Source organism: Nyctereutes procyonoides, unplaced genomic scaffold (assembly GCF_905146905.1).
Source record: "Nyctereutes procyonoides isolate TBG_1078 unplaced genomic scaffold, NYPRO_anot_genome, whole genome shotgun sequence".
Taxonomy (NCBI): domain Eukaryota; kingdom Metazoa; phylum Chordata; class Mammalia; order Carnivora; family Canidae; genus Nyctereutes; species Nyctereutes procyonoides.
This window is the reverse complement of record NW_026575046.1, coordinates 67,906,819-67,923,709: the sequence shown is the minus strand read 5'-3', so window position 1 is coordinate 67,923,709 and position 16,891 is coordinate 67,906,819. Positions and strand designations below refer to the sequence as shown.

Here is a 16,891-nt window from a genome sequence, read left to right as displayed (position 1 = left end):
TGCCAGCATCTTTGTCATGAATCTTGCTCTGCACAGTCCAGATCACCAATTCAGAACTGAGGATTTATTCAAATCAATCTCTGCTGAAAAAATCCATCTTGTTCAAGGCCACACACTTTCCCAGGGCAAACTGCATCTAATGACTAGTTGATGTAGACATCTGAATGCCAGGTGCTTCCCCGAACTTGAGGAAATTCAGAAGGACCATCACAGATTTAGAGCTTCTTCACAGGTCAGCCAATACTTCGTTGGGACTGCTTTGCATGCAGTTTCTTCCTTTACTTAGTCTTGCTTCCTTTCATTCCCCTTACAGATACCTATCCTGAGAGTGCTCCCTTAGAAACTCTCTACATTGCTCCATGAAGAATCCAACCTTTGACAATTGGTGCCCGGAGGGGTAGAAAGCAGATACTAAAATGGGATTTATGGGGCACCTGGGTGGCTCAGTCAGTTAAGTGCCTGCCTTCGGCTCAGGTCATAATCAGGTCATGATCTCCGGGTCCTGGGATTGAGTCCCTACTCAGTGGAGAGTCTGCTTCTCCCTCTTCCTCTGCCCCTCCCCACCTCTCATGTACACGCTCTCTGTTTCTCTCTCTCAAATAAATAAATAAAATCTTTAAAATGGGATTTTTGGAGCTAGATCCCCTGCTGCCTGGCTGGCAATGAGGACCCCATTTCTGGTCATAGATGCAGCACAGGTTGTTAAAATTTTCACTGATGATGGACTGGGATGGTATACCAGCATAAGGAAGTGTACCAGGGTGTAGTATATGAGGCATTGAGAAATATGAGGAAGTAGTAACATAAAGACAATAGTATTAGATGGCTATTGCTGGAGGCAATTAATACTTTTTAAAAGAGACAATGAAAAATCAAGGATAATGAATTAAAGGCTGAATATGAATACAAATGGGCTTCCTCTGCAGCATTCTGGCATATGTCAGACATGCTACAAGTTCAGTTCCAGACCACAATAAAGTGAGTATTGCAATAAAGTGAGTCCAATGGGGGATCCCTGGGTGGCACAGTGGTTTGGCGCCTGCCTTTGGCCCAGGGCACGATCCTGGAGACCCGGGATCGAATCCCACGGCGGGCTCCCAGTGCATGGAGCCTGTTTCTCCCTCTGCCTATGTCTCTGCCTCTCTCTCTCTCTCTCTCTCTCTGTATGACTATCATAAAAAAAATTTAAAGTGAGTCCAATGAATTTTTTGGTTTCCCATTCCATGTAAGAGTTATATTTATACTATACTGTAGTCTATGAAGTATGCAATTGTGTTACATCTACAAAAACAATGTACACACTTTAAAAATACTTTATTGCCAAGAAATGTTAACCACTCTCTTTCAGTGAGTGATAATCTTTTTGCTAGTGAAGTGTCTTGCCTTGATGTTGATGCCTGTTGACTGTACAGAATGGTGGTTGCTGAAGATTGGGCGGGTGCAGCAATATCTTAAAATAAAACAATTTTGCCACAACGATCAACTCCTCCTTTCATGGATGGTTCTTTGTAGCATGTGATGTTGTTTGATAGCATTTTACCCACAGTAGAACTTCTTTCAAAACTGGAGTCCAGGGCAGCCCCGGTGGCGCAGCGGTTTAGTGCCGCCTGCAGCCCAGGGTGTGACCCTGGAGACCCTGGATCGAGTCCCACGTCAGGCTCTCTGCATGGAGCCTGCTTCTCCCTCTGCCTGTGTCTCTGCCTCTCTCTCTCTCTGCATCTCTATGAATAAATAAATAAAATCTTAAAAAAAAAACCTGGAGTCCATCCTCTCAAACCCTGGTGCTGTTTTATCAACTGAGTTGATGTAATATTCTAAATCCTTTGTTATCATTTCAACCATCTTCATAGCATCTTCACCAGGAATAGTTTCCACTTCCAGAAACTTTCTTTGCTCATCAATAAGAAGCAACTCCTCATCTGTTCAAGTTTGGTCATGAGATTGCAGTCATGCAGTCCCATTTCCAGGCTCCATTCCTAATTCTAGTTCTCTTGCTATTTCCACCACATCAGCAGTTACTTCCTCCCCTGGAGTCATGAATCCCTGAAAGTTATCTATGAGGTCAGAATCAACTTCTTCCACAACCCTATTGATGTTGATATTTTGACTACTTCTCATGAGTCATGAATGTTCTTAATGGTATCTAGAATGGTGAATCTTTTACAGAAGGTTTTCAATTTACTTTGTGCAGATTCATCAGATGATCACTATCTATGGTAGCTATAGCCTTAAGATATATATTTCTTTAAATGTTAAGACTTTCAAGTCTAAATGATTCCTTGATCCAGGGCGGTGGGATATATGTTGTATTTGTAGGCATGAAAATAACATTAGCTTCTTTGTACATCTCCATTAGAGATCTTGGGTGACCTGGTGCATGGTCAATGAGTAGTTACATTTTGAAATAAATCTTTTTTTTTCTAAGCAAGTAGGTCTCAACAGTGAGCTTAAGATATTCAGTAAACCACGTTGTAAACAGATGTGCTATTATCTAGGGTTTGTTTCATTTATAGAGCACAGACAGAGTAGATTTAACATAATTCTCAAGGGCCCTAGGACTTTTGGAATGGTAAATGAGAAGCGGCTTCAACTTATAGTCACCAGCTGTATAGCCCCAACAAGAGAATCAGTCGGTGCTGTGAAGCTTTGAAGCCAGGCATTGATTTTTCTCTGGCTATGAAAGTCCTATACAGCAACCTCTTCCAGTAGAAGACTGTTTCATTTATATTGAAAATCTTTAATTGAGTGTAGCCAGCCATTTTCATGAATTATACCTTAGCTGGATCTTCTGGATAAACTGCTGCACCTTCTACATCAGCACTTGTTCTTCACCTTTTTTTGTTTTTTGTTTTTTCTTTGAGAGAGAGAGAATGAGAATCTAAAGCAGGCTCCATGCCCAGTGCATGAGCCTGACTTGGGGCTTGATCTCACGACCCTGAGTTCATGACCTGAGCTGAAATCAAGAGTCAGATGCTTAACTGACTGAACCACCCAGGCAACCCCTCATCTTGCATTTGGATATTATGGAGACAGCTTCTTTCCTTAAGCCTTGAGAACCAACCCCTGCTAGTTTCAAACTTTTCTTCTGCAGCTTCCTCCCCTCTCTTGGCCTTCACAGAATTGAAGAGAGTTAGGGCCTTGCTCTGGATTAGGTTTTGGCTTAAGGGAATGTTGTGGCTGGTCTGATCTTCTATCCAGACCACTCAAATTTTCTCCATATTCACATAAGGCTATTTTGCTTTCTCCTTTTTTTATATGAACATCTTTTAAAATTTTTTATTTAAATTCATTAACATATATTGTATATATTGTATTATTGGTTTCAGAGGCAGAGGTCAGTGATTCATCAGTCTTATATAATACCCAGTGCTCATTACATCATATGCCCTCCTTCATACCCCCTCCCCTCTAGTGACTTAGTTTTCTATGATAAAGTTTCTTATGGTTTGTTTCCCTCTCTGAATATGTCTTGTTTTATTTTTTTCCTCTTTACCTATAAACCTCTATTTTGTTTCTTAAATTCCACATGAGTGAGATCATATGATAGATTGACTTATTTCACTTAGCATAATATCCTCTAGTTCCAACCACGTTGCAAATGGCAAGATGTCATTTTTTGATGGCTGAGTAGTAGTCCATTGTATATATCTATGTCTATATATGTTATCTGTGTCTGTATCTATATCTATATGCTACATCTTCTTTGTCCATTTATCTGTTGATGGACATCTGGCTCTTTCCATAGTTTGGCTATCATGGACATTGCTGCTATAAACATTGGGATGATGCAGGTGTCCCTTCAAATCACTACATTTGTATCTTTGGGGTAAATACCCAGTAGTGCAGTTGATGGGTCATAAAGTAGCTCTATTTTCAACTTTTTGAGGAAACTTCATACTGTTTTCCAGGGTGGCTGTACCAGTTTGCATTCTTACCAACAGTTTATTTTTATTTATTTTTATTTTTTCTTACCAACAGTTTAAGGGGATATCTCATTGTGGTGTTTTTTTTTTCCTCATTGTGGTTTTGATTTGTATTTCCGTGATGCCAAGTGACGAGCATTTTTTCATGTGTCTGTTGGCCATTTGTATGTCTTCTTTGGAGATACATCTGTTCATGTCTTCTGCCCATTTCTTGATTGGATTATTTGCTCTTTGGGTGTTGAGTTTGATAAGTTCTTATAGATTTTGGATACTAGCCCTTTATCTGATATATCACTTGCAAAAATACCTTCTCCCATTCTGTAAGTTGCCTTTTGGTTTTATTGACTGTTTTCTTTACTGTGCCATTTATAGGGCACAGGCAGAGTAGATTTAACATAATTCTTAAGGGCCCTAGGACTTTTGGAGTGGTAAATGAGAACTGGCTTCAAATTAAAGTCACCAACTACATAGCCTCTAACAAGAGAATCAGTCGGTGCTGTGAAGCTGAAGCCAGGCATGATATTTGCTGTGGGCTTTTCATATATTCCCTCTATCCCTACACCATGAAGAGTTTTAATCAACAAAGGATGCTGTACTTTGGCAAATGTTTTTTCTGCATGTATTGAGAGGATCATATGGTTCTTGTTCTTTCTTTTATTAATGTAGTATATCTCATTGATTGCTTTGTGGATGTTGAACCACTCTTGCAGCCCAGGAATAAATCCCACATGGTTAGGGTGAATAATTCTTTTAATGTACTGTTGGATCCTATTAGCTAGTATCTTGGTGAGAATTTTGGCATCCATGTTCATCAGGGATTTTGGTCTGTAATTCTCCTTTTTGGTGGGGTCTTTGTCTGGTTTTGGGATCAAGGTAATGCTGGCCTCATAGAAAGAGTTTGGAAGTTTTCCTTCCATTTCTTTTTTTTTTTTAAGACTTTATTTATTCATGAGAGAGAGAGAGAGAGGCAGAGAGGCAGAGACACAGGAAGAGGAAGAAGCAGGCTCCATGCAGGGAGCCTGACATGGGACTTGATCCTGGGACTCCAGGATCATGCCCTGGGCCAAAGGCAGACACTCAACTGCTGAGCCACCCAGGTGTCTTGCATTTCTATTTTTTGAAACAACTTCAGAAGAATACGTATTAATTCTTCTTTAAATGTTTGGTAGAATTCCCCTGGGAAGCCATCTGACTCTGGACTCTTGTTTGTTGGGAGATTTTTGATTACTGCTTCAATTTCCTTGCTGGTTATAGGTCTGCTCAGGTTTTCTATTTCTTCCTGTTCCAGTTTTGGTAGCTTATATATCTCTAGGAATGCAACCATTTCTTCCAGATTGTCTAATTTGTTGGTATATAGTTGCTCATAATATGTTCTTATAATTGTTTGTATTTCTTCGGTGTTGGTTGTGATCTCTTTCATTCATAATTTTATTTATTTGGGTCCTCTATCTTTTCTTTTTGATAAGTCTGGCCAGGGGTTTGTCAATCTTAGCAATTCTTTTAAAGAATCAGCATGGGCAGCCCGGGTGGCTCAGCAGTTTAGCGCCGCCTTCAGCCCAGGGTGTGATCCTGGAGACCTGGAATCGAGTCCCATGTCGGGCTCCCTGCATGGAGCCTGCTTCTCCCTCTACCTGTGTCTCTGCCTCTCTCTCTGTGTCTCTCATGAATAAATAAAATCTTAAAAAAATAAAAATATAAGTGTTGTAGGGGGGTCTGGCTGGTTTAGTTGGTAGAGCATGATCTTTTGATCTTGGGATTATAAATGGAGCCCAACATTGGGTGAAGAGATTACTTAAAAATAAAATCTTAAAAAAATATGTATTGAAAGCAGTTGTGATATAATAAAAGAAAAAAAAAAGAAAAGAACTGAGAAGGAAATCCTGTGGGCAGAGCTTCAGGGGATGTACCTGGTCATTTACTCTGTGTGGAAAGAGAAGTAGCACAAGATTGGAACGCATACAGTTTCATGGGTTGTGGTGAATGTTTTGGTCAGGGGCCTAAGAAAGATAGTATATTGGGAACTAAGAAGTCTGGGGTAGAGGCATGTGAATGGCATAAGGTAAAATACAGTGTGAAAATCTTTGTATCAAATGGTAATGCCCACCAGAAAGCATCCATCGTAGAAGAAACATTAAAGAACCAGGCAGCAGAAAGACTTGGGCAAATGTTGGTCAGCTTCTGTCATCAGCCACCCTAATGCTAGCACAGTACATTCATGAAGGAGTAGCCATGATGGGAGGGATAGAGGCTGTGCATGGGCTCCCACTGACCAAGGCTGATCTAGGTACTGATGCTTCCAAGAGTCCCATAAGCTACCAACAGAGCTCACTACTGAGCCACTGATATGGCACCATTCTTCAAGGAGACCTCTGTGGCAGGTTGACTATATTAGGCCCCCTCCATCCTGGAGGGACCACAGATTTGTTCTAATAGAAACAGACATGTATTCTAGGTATGGATTTGCCTTTCTTATCCACAGGGCCTCCAGCAACATCAATATCTAAGGGCTTATAGAATGTTTGATCCACAAACATGATTGCATCAAACCTAGGGACCCACTTTACAGCAAAGAAGTTAGCAGTGGCACATGATTAGGGGACCCACTGGTTCTATCACATATCACATCTCCTAGATGCCACCAACATAATAGAATGATAATCTGTTGAAGGTACAGCCAAGATACCAGCTTTGATATAGTAAACTGAGGCTGGGATGCCAACTTCCAGGATGCAGTATACATGCTAACTCAATAAACTTTATATTGTGCTGGGTCCGTAATATGTAGATTACATGGTTCCAGGAAACAATATGTGGAAATAGGATAGGACATACTTAACATCAAACCCACTTGGGGAATTTGTACTCCCTATCCCTGTAACTCTGTGTTTTGCAGATTTTGATGTTACGGTTCCTTATGGGAAACTTCTTTACCAGGAGACATAATAAGAATCCTACTGAACTTTAAGCTATGGCTGTCATCATTCAGGTATCTTCTGATTCTGCACAGGTGTTGATCCTAAGAACACCCCCTGGTAAATGTCCTCTGTAAGCTGGCTTCTCATAGAACCCAACTTCTGGGAATTATCTTTATAGCATTTTACTTTTAGTGACAGTTGTTAAGTTATACCCTGCTCTTTCCATTAATAAATCTGTGATTGTTTAACAGGAACTTTGTGAGTTTTTATGTTCAGTAGGGTGTTACTGTAATGAGACCTATTTTTTGGCTCCTATAACTAGTATAGCAGAGGGGAAAAAGGCATGTTTTAGAAAATACACATACTGCTTTGAGTTTTCTATTTAAGTGTTATGTTTTACACATTAAAAAAAAGATTTATTTATTCACGAGAGACACAGAGAGAGATGCAGAGACAAAGGCAGAGGGAGAAGAAGGCTCCCTGCAGGGAGCCTGATATGGGACTTGATCCCAGGACCCCAGGATCATGACCTGAGCCAAAGGCAGATGCTCAACCATTGAGTCACTCAGGTACTCCCTGTCTTACACATTTGAAGAAAGAATATAGTTTAATTTTTTTGTAGTTTCAAGTTTTTATTTAAATTCCAGTTAGTTAACATCCTGTGTAATATTGGCTGCAGGTATAGAATTTAGTGATTCATCACTTATATACAACACCCAGTGCTCATAACAAGTGCCCTCCTTCATACCCATCACCCATTTAACCCATCCCTAGCTTGATTTTTATTTTAAAAATGACACTTTCATGGAGAAAGATCTTATACTTGTCACAAAGGGAATGTAGACTATTTCTATCTTTGGAGAGATAATTAGATCACATGAAAAAGTATGAGCTTTAGAATTGCAAAGTCCTGGCTCAAATATCAATTTCACTCTTGATTAGCTTTGTAGCTCAAGGCAAGTTACTTAATTTTGCTAAGCTTGTCCAGGGAGGGCAATGTAGTGAAGGGGTTAATTGTGTGGACTCTGAGGACAGATTACCTGGATTCAAAACTCTGTCACTTACCAACTAGGTAAGCTTAGATGAATTACTTAGCCTCTTCATACCCAGTTTCCTCTTTAAAATGAAGATAATGATAGTGCCTCCCTTACAGGTTTATTGAATAAATTAATGTATGTAACGTGCTCAGAACAATGTTATTGAGTAAGTGATCAATAAACCTAGGTTATTATCATTATCTATACTATAGGGTAACGATATTTGCCCATAGGGTTGTGGTAAAGATCAAATGAGGCATTAGCTCAGTGCCTGGCACATAGTAAGCCCCTAAAACAATTATAATCACAAAAACATGTGTTACAGCTATTTCATAAGATTAAAGATCCCATCTATGTGCCAGCTGCTGTGCTAGGTCCTGGGATACAGGGGGAAACAAAGACACAAGATAGCCTTTGTCCTTGAGCTTGGAGTCTAACAGAGATTGAATGAGAATGAATGTGTTAGTCTTGCCTGGCACAAACGAAGGTAGGTAGGTGGAAGTAAAAATTCTCAGGCACATAAGAAAAATAGGACCCATGCAGGTTTTTTCTAATTCTCACTCTTTTACCTTTTGGATTCTATTTGTCAATAATTTATCATAATTATGGGGCTTTTTGAAGGGAGAGGAGTTAGGGTTTCTGCTAATTTGTATTTTTGACTAATTAATTCATGGTCACTTTTTCTCATATTATATAATCGACAAAACCTACAAAGGATCAAGGGAACAGGAATAAATAGTTGAGTACTCACAATGGAGGCACCTGGGTGGCTCAGTTCATTAAACATCTGACTCTTGATTTTGGCTTAGGTCATGATCTCAGGGTCATGAGACTGAGCACCTCATCAGGCTCTGTGCTCAGTGTGGAGTCTGCTTGAATTCTCTCCTACCTTCCTCCCCCCGCCCCCTCTAAATAAATAAATAAATAAATAAATAAATAAATAAATAAATAAATAAATAAATAAATAAATAAATAAAATCTTAAAAAAAGAGTACTTACAATGTAGAGGGGGAAGCACATAAATAGCTATAATACATTTTACATTATATTTTTTCAAATCTATAATAATTACAAACAAAAAGATACAAAAGAGAATGATTGATTTTGCAAAAGGTTTTTTGTCTCCATTCCCTCAGCATGTAGTCTGTTTTAGCATTTGAGTCACTGCTTAAAATATTAATACAATTGATCTTTCACAACTCTATTTGTCTTCTTAGGTTAATACAAACCCAGAATTTCTCATCTTTAGCATTATTGACATTTTGGACAGGATGCTTCTTTGTTATAGGGGGCTGTCCTGTGCTTGCAAGATTTTTTTTTTGTTGTTGTTCTTGCAAGATGTTTAGCAGTATTTCTGATCTCAGTAGTGCTCCTACAGACCTGACAATCAAAAATGTCTTCAGATATTGACTAATGACCATTAGGGAGAAATACTCCTCCTTGAGAACCACTGCACTAAACCAATGATTATTTTTGGACTTAAGTCTTATCAGTTATATTTCCAGCTTATAATGGTATAGTATGATTACTTATCATTGGTCCATAGAAACTTGGAACTTTACTATCACAATCATGAAGCTAGTTGGTATGTGATTTGTTACAGAGGAAATTATCTCAGTGATTTATGCACAATTCTATATCTTAAATGTTTATATGTTGATTACTGGATGTTTTATTTCTTTATCTTCACAAGGACAAAATGCCAATAAAATGACCCTTTCAGAGAATAAGAAAGAGCTCTTGGGAATTAAAAATAAAATAGTATCTTTTAGTTAACTATTGCTGTTAATAAATTACCTCAAAACTTATTGGTTTAAAACAATAAACTTTAATTATTTCACAGTTTTTATGGATCAGATCTGGGAATGGATTACCTAGATAGTTCTGGTCTAGACTCCTGGGTGGGGGATGTCTTCTCATAAGATTGCAGTTAGGATGTTAGCTTTGGTAGCAGTCATCTGAAGACCTCACTGGGGTGGGAAGATCATCTTTCCAAGATAGTTCACTCACATAGCTGGAAAGTTAGTGCTAGGTGTTCACAGGAGGCCTCCATCTCTCACTATGTGGACCTCTCTATTGGGTTACATGATATGGCTGCTGACTTTTCTTAGAGTGAATGATCCAGGAGAGAGCAAAACAAAAGCAGCTTTGCAAGTCACACACTACCACTTCCCCCTTTTTGTGTTGGGCATACAGATCAACCTTGAAGAATTTGAGAAGGGACTACACAGATGTATGGCTCTTTGGAGGCCATCTTAGAAGCTGGCTACCATAAAACAGCAATAAAAAAATTATAAGTGTTGGAACATAAAATTGGGGAAAATCACCTAGAAAAGAGAATACGACGACGACCACCACCACCACCACCAACCACCAGATAGGAGGAAAATAGGAAAGAAAAAATATGAAAATGAAGCAATCACTATTAAGCCCAATATATGATTAATAGAAGATCCAGGAAAAGAGGACAGAAAAGAGATGAGAGGAAATCATCACAGAAATTTAGGAAGGTTGCAAGATACAAGTCAATATAGAAAACCATACACATGCATAAACACACACACACACATTAAAGAATTAGAAAATGAAAATTTAAAATTCCACTTAAAATAGTATCAAAAATATAAATGCTTAAGGCTAAATTTAACAAAAGATGTGTAAGACCTCTACACTGGAAACTAAAAAATATGGCTGAGAGAAATTAGAGAAGACTCAAATAGAGAAATAAACCATGCTTATGGATTGGAAAGCTCAGTATTGTTAAGATGTCAATTTCCCCCAAACTGAGCTATCAATCTCAATAACAATCATAGCAGGCTTTTTTTTTTTTTAAAGAGGTGGATTAATAATTCAAACATTTATGAGGAAATACAAAGAACTTAACCAAAGCATTCTAGAAAAGAACTAAGTTGTAGTAATTATACTTCCTTACTTCAAGGCTTACTATAAAGCTATAGTAATCCAGACAATGTAGTATTGCATAAACGTAGATAGATCAATGAAACAGAATAAAAACTTGAGAAATAGATTCATAATTATATATTCAACAGATTTTATTCTTTTTTTTAACAGATTTTATTCTAAGTTGAGAAAAAATATATTTTTTTTGTATTTTAATCATTTATTCATGAGAGACACACAGAGAGAGGCAGAGACACACGCAGAGGGAGAAGCAGGCTCCACGCAGGGAGCCCAGTATGGGACTCAATCCCGGGATCACACCCTGAGCCAAAGCCAGATGCCCAACCACTGAGCCACCCAGATGTCCTGAGAAAAACTATTTTTATTCTCAGTATACTTTAGACATTTTTTTCATTCTTTTGGTGTATTTGTACTTGATTCTTTTTACTTAGCTTTGGTTGTCAACTGCAAACAGTTGCTCCTTTACACTGTCACAGTTATTAATAGGACTTTTTAGTCTTCATGAATTTCAATAAGTGCTTATTTTTCTTTTAAGTGGTTCCTGGTAGGTAGATAAAAACTTAGATTATCTTTTCCCCTAATAATTTTTTTTAAGATTTTTATTCATTTATTCATGAGAGAGAGAGAGAGAGAGAGAGAGAGAGAGAGAGAGAGAGAGAGAGGCAGAGACATAGGCTCCATGCAGGGAGCCCGACGTAGGACTCGATCCCAGGTCTCTAGGATCAGGCCCTGGGTTGAAGGCAGTGCTAAACCGCTGAGCCATCCCGGCTGCCCCCTCACTCCCCCAATACTTTTTTACCTAAATCTAGTACTTTTGTTTATGAAAGTCAATGCTTATAAGTTAGTCACATTTTTCCCATCTTTTTTTTTCCCCCCAAAGGGCAAATTTAGTGATGTCACAGTCCTTGCCTGTCAAAACACTACTTCTTAGCATCTAACTTTAACATTCTGATTTGCCAAATAGGTAGATGGGTAAATAAACTTGACAGTTCTGTTGCTCCTTGCATTTATTACAGTGGCACAGTTACTGGGTTTTGATCAGTAGGACAAGTCATTAGTATAAATTGGACTCTGGTGTGACCTTCTTTTCCAGCTTCATTTATTTATTTATTTATTTATTTTTTGCCAGCTCTTATTTATACTTGGCTTCTCCAGTATTTTTTTGCTGCTGCTACTTTTCTTTCATTGATTCTCTTTGATGTGTTGATATTCAGGCCTCCAGACAAGAGTAGGTGGGAACCAGAATAGCAGTCAAGATAACAGGCAAATCTAAGGTTTTTTTAAAAAAGATTTTATTTATTTATTCATGAGAGACACACACACACACAGAGAGAGAGAGAGAGAGAGAGAGAGAGAGAGAGACATAGGCAGAGGGAGAAGCAGGTTCCACGCAGGGAGCCCAACGTGGGACTCAATCCTGGGACCCCAGGATCACGCCCTGGGCCAAAGGCAGACGCTAAACCACTGAGCCACCCCGGCGTTCCCAAAACTAAGTTAAAAAAAAAAATCACCTTCCTCTTTTATTAATAACGTGTTATTTCATGAAGATATGCATTATCTCTTAATAGTGTTCTTATCACAACTCAATGACAATATTAGTACAGTTACAAATATACTAATACCTGATATGGCTTTAAAATAGCTTTTAGAAATTTAGAAATCACTGGACCCCATCCAGGTTCTATCTGATTTTCTTTTAAAGACTTTATTTATTCATGAGAGACAGAGAGAGAGAGAGAGAGAGGCAGAGAAGACACAGGCAGAGGGAGAAGCAGGCTCCATGCAGGGAGCCCGACGTGGGACTTGATCCCGGGACTCCAGGATCACACCCTGAGCCAAAGGCAGACGCTTAACCACTGAGCCACATAGGCATCCCCTCTATCTGACTTATTAAATGTGCTTTGACTAGTGTCTTATTTACTACTGTCAAGTGGGTAGGCTAGAAGTTAAAAAGAACTGGAGTCAGGACATCAGCTGTTTTACAGTAAACAGTTGTATAGTCTTTTAATCCTAATAAAAGAGTTGGATTAGTTGATCTCCAAGTAGTCCAACAGCTATAATTAAAAATTAAGTTAAAATATTTATTGTGGGCTTACTGGGTTTTTGGTAATGCAGTTGGCCACAGGTATGGGATGAAGTTGTAGCTTTTGGTACTTTCCCTAAGTCTAGTGGGGAAGAGAGACTATTCTAAGGCAATAAACAGAGTCCTCCGTTGAAATAGAGATGGAATATAGTTCTCCTCAAGGTTGTGAATGGACACAGGCTAAATCAGGAAATACTGCTTTAAAATTCTGACCCTACAATCATCCTTGGATCTAGAGAGGAGAGCAACATCTTTAGATCTCCTTATTATAGTCAACTGTTCTCTAACTGCTCTTCATCCTATATTACTGTTCCTGTCATTCACTAGGCTTCAATTATGCTGTCTTTCCATTCCTGGAAAGAACAAACTTTTTTCCTAGCTCAGGACCTTAGCATTCACTGTTCTGCCTGGGATGGACCCCTCCTTTTAGATTTCAGTTTAAATGTCACTTTCCCATCACCCTATCTAAAAATAGCTCTTTTCCAGTCATGTCACCATGTTTATTTCTTTTTATTTCACCATGTTTCTTCTAATTGAAAATATTATATTTAATTACTTGTTTATTGACCATTTCTTACACTAGGATATAAGATTCTTGGGGACAAGAACAACTTCCTCCTCTTCTTCTTTTCTAATTATCTCCATAGCCTAAAACAACACCTGCCATTTAGTGAGCACTCAATAAGTATATGTTTAATAAACAAACATTTGGATCCTTGTCTGGATCCCAGAATCCAAATATCTATCTCCAGGAAATACTCTCAGTTTAGTTATTTAATAGAAGAATATATATAAATATATGATCTAGAAGGAGAAAACCTAACACATTCCTTCTCCTTAGGTTTATCTTTGCTGTCTTAGATTAAAAGTTTCATTTATCTATATTTAACACTGATTTGAGCATCAACAATAACAGAAATGAACCTTAAAACAAATATAAAAAGGGACGCCTGAGTGGCTCACTGGTTGAGTGTCTGTCTGCCTTTGGCTCAGGGCATGATCCAGGGATCTGGGATCGAGTCCCACATTGGACTCCTTCCAGGAAGCCTGCTTCTCCCTCTGCCTGTGTCTCTGCCTCTCTCTCTCTCTGTGAGTCTCTCATGAATAAATAAATAAAATCTTAAAAAATATATAAAAATGTTGTCTCACTCCATTCAATAGGAATTTTATATGCAAAGGAACACGTTTAACCAGTATAGGGCCAACCTGCAAGTCATGATTTTTACAGAAATTTCTGCTTTATAAATTTGGTTTAGGATTTTTATAGCTAAGTTGATGAAGGATATTGGCATGCAGTATTCTTTTCTGTAATGTCCTTGTTAGATTTTGATATCAGAGTTATGCTGGCCTCAGAAAAGGAGTTGGCAAGAGTTCTCTCCTCGTATATTCTTTTAAAAAGTTTGTGTAAACAGCTTGGTATTATTTCCTCCTTATATTTTGGTAGAACTCATCAGTGAATTCTATAGTCTAGAAGAGTTTTGGAGTGGGAAGATTTCTGTTCAATAAAATTTTCTGTTCAATTTCATTGAAATAAGACTGTTCAGATTTTGTATTTCCTTTTTTTTCAATATTTTATTTATTCATTTGAGAGAGCAAGAGAGAGTGAGAGAGAGCACAAGCATGGAGACTGGCAGGCAGGGGAGAGAGGGAGAAGCAGACTCCCCATGGAGCAGGGAGCCTGATGCGGGGCTCGATACCACCCCCCCGGGATCATGACCTGAGCTGAAGGCAGATGCCCAACTGCCTGAGCCACCCAGGAGCCCCTCTGTATTTCTTCTTATGCTCATTTCAAAAAGTTTTTTTTTTAGGATCCCTTTATTTATTTGAGAGAGAGACAGAGAGAGAAAGAGAGAAGGCACACAAGTGGAGGGAGGGGCAGAGTGAATCTTCAAGCAGTCTCCCCGTGGAGCATGGAGCCCGACGTGGGGATTGATTCCATAACCCATGAGATCACGACCTGAGTGGAAGCCAAGAGCCGGATGCTTAACTGATTGAGTTACCCAGGCGCCCCTCAAAAAGCTGTTTTAATGGAAAGTGTCCATTTCCCCTAAGTTGTCAAACTTATTGGCATAAAGTTGTTCATATATTTCCCTATTATCCTTTTGATGTCTGTAGGATTTCAAGTGATGTCTTCTTTTTCATTCCTAATACTGTTAATTTACCTTTTTTCTTATTTTCTTGATTAGTATTGCCAGAGGCTTATCCACTTTAATCTTTTTTTAAATTTTTATTTATTCATGAGAGACAGAGAGAGAGAGGCAGAGACATAGGCAGGGGGAGAAGCAGGCTCCCTGCCAGGAGCCTGATGTGGGACTCGATCCCAGGACCCTGGGATCACAACCTGACGCTCAACCACTGAGCCACAGGTGCCTTATTACTCTTTTCAAAGAACCAACTATTGGCTCTTTCCCTAAGCAGCCTGGGTGACCTCTGAAAATGGCTCACTATTTGGTCAACCCAGAAAACCCTACAAAATCATGTAAATCAAGAGGTTCAAATCTTCGTGTTCACTTTAAGAACACAGATGAAACTGCCCAGGCCATCAAGGGTATGCATATCTGAAAATCCACCAACCATCTGAAAGATGTCACTTTGCAGAAGCAGTGTGTGCCATTCCATCGCTACATGATGGAGTTGGTAGGTGTGTCCAGGCCAAACAGTGGGGCTGGACACAGGGTCAGTAGCCCAAGACGAGTATAGAATTTTTATTGCACATGCTTAAAAATGCAGACAGTAATTCTGAACTTAAAGGTTTAGATGTAGATTCTCTAGTCACTAAGCACATCCAGGTGAACAAAGCCCCTAGGATATGGTGTAGAATTTACAGGGCTCATGGCTGGATTAACCATACATGAGCTCTTCCTGCCACATCATCTGATCCTTACTGAAAAAGAGCAGATTGTTCATAAACCAGAAGGGGAGGTTGCACTGACGAAAAAGATATCCTAGAAGAAACTGAAGAAACAAAAACTTATGGTCTGGGAGTAAATTCTGTGTAGAATATATGCAATCCCCCCAAAAAAAACTCCAACTACTGGATTTCTTGATCTTCTCTATTGCTTGCCTATTTCCATTCCACTGACTTTTTAAAAAGATTTTATTTATTTGAGAGACAGTGAGAGTGAGAGAGATTTCAGAGGGAAGGGAGAAGTAGACTCACCCCTGAGCAGGGAGCCCAATGCAGGGCTTGATCCCAGGACCCTGAGATCATGACCTGGGCCAAAGGCAGACACCCAACTGATGAGCCACCCAGGTGCCCCTATTCCATTGACTTCTGTTCTTCCTACTCTCAGAGTTTATTTTTTATTGTAGTAAAGAGCACATACAATTCACCACCTTAACCATTTTTAAGTGTACACTTCAGTAGTGGTTAATTATATTCACATTGTTTGTGAAACAGATCTCCATCTGGCAAATCTGAAACTCTATATCCATTAAATAGTAACTCCCCTTTCTGGCTTCCCCCAGCTTCTGGTAACCACCATTCTATTTTCTGTGTCTATGAATTTGGCTTAGATACCTCATATAAGTGGAATCATATGGTATTTGTCTTTTTTGCGACTGGCCCATTTCACTTAGCACATTGTTTATGTTGCAGCGTGTGACAAGATTTCCTTCCTTTTTAAGATGGATGAATATTCCATTTTCCTGTCCATGGACATTTGGGTTGCTTCTACCTCTTGGGTATCATGAATGAACATAAATGTTTATATGTGCTATGAATGTGAATATGCAAATATATCTGAGACCTTACTTTCAATTCTTTTGGATATATATACCCAGAAGTGAGATTGCGGGATCATGACATTCCCTATTCTCAATTTTTTGAAGAGCCTTCAGGCTGTTTTCCATAGGGGGCTCACCCACCAACAGTGCACAAAGGTTCCAATTTCTCCATATCCTCACCCATACTTGCTATTTTTGTTTTTGTTAATAGTAATCATCCTAATAGGTGTGAGATGCTACCTTGTGGTTTGATTTGCATTTATCTGAAAGGTATATTTTTATATG

At 38.9% G+C, this 16,891-nt stretch overlaps 1 long non-coding RNA gene across 2 annotated transcripts in view; it reads right to left on the bottom strand.

Moving 5' to 3' along the window:
- The window catches only part of LOC129509900 (uncharacterized), a 64,072-nt gene that overhangs the window by 44,918 nt on the left and 2,263 nt on the right, over window positions 1-16,891 (bottom strand). The window lies entirely within an intron of this gene.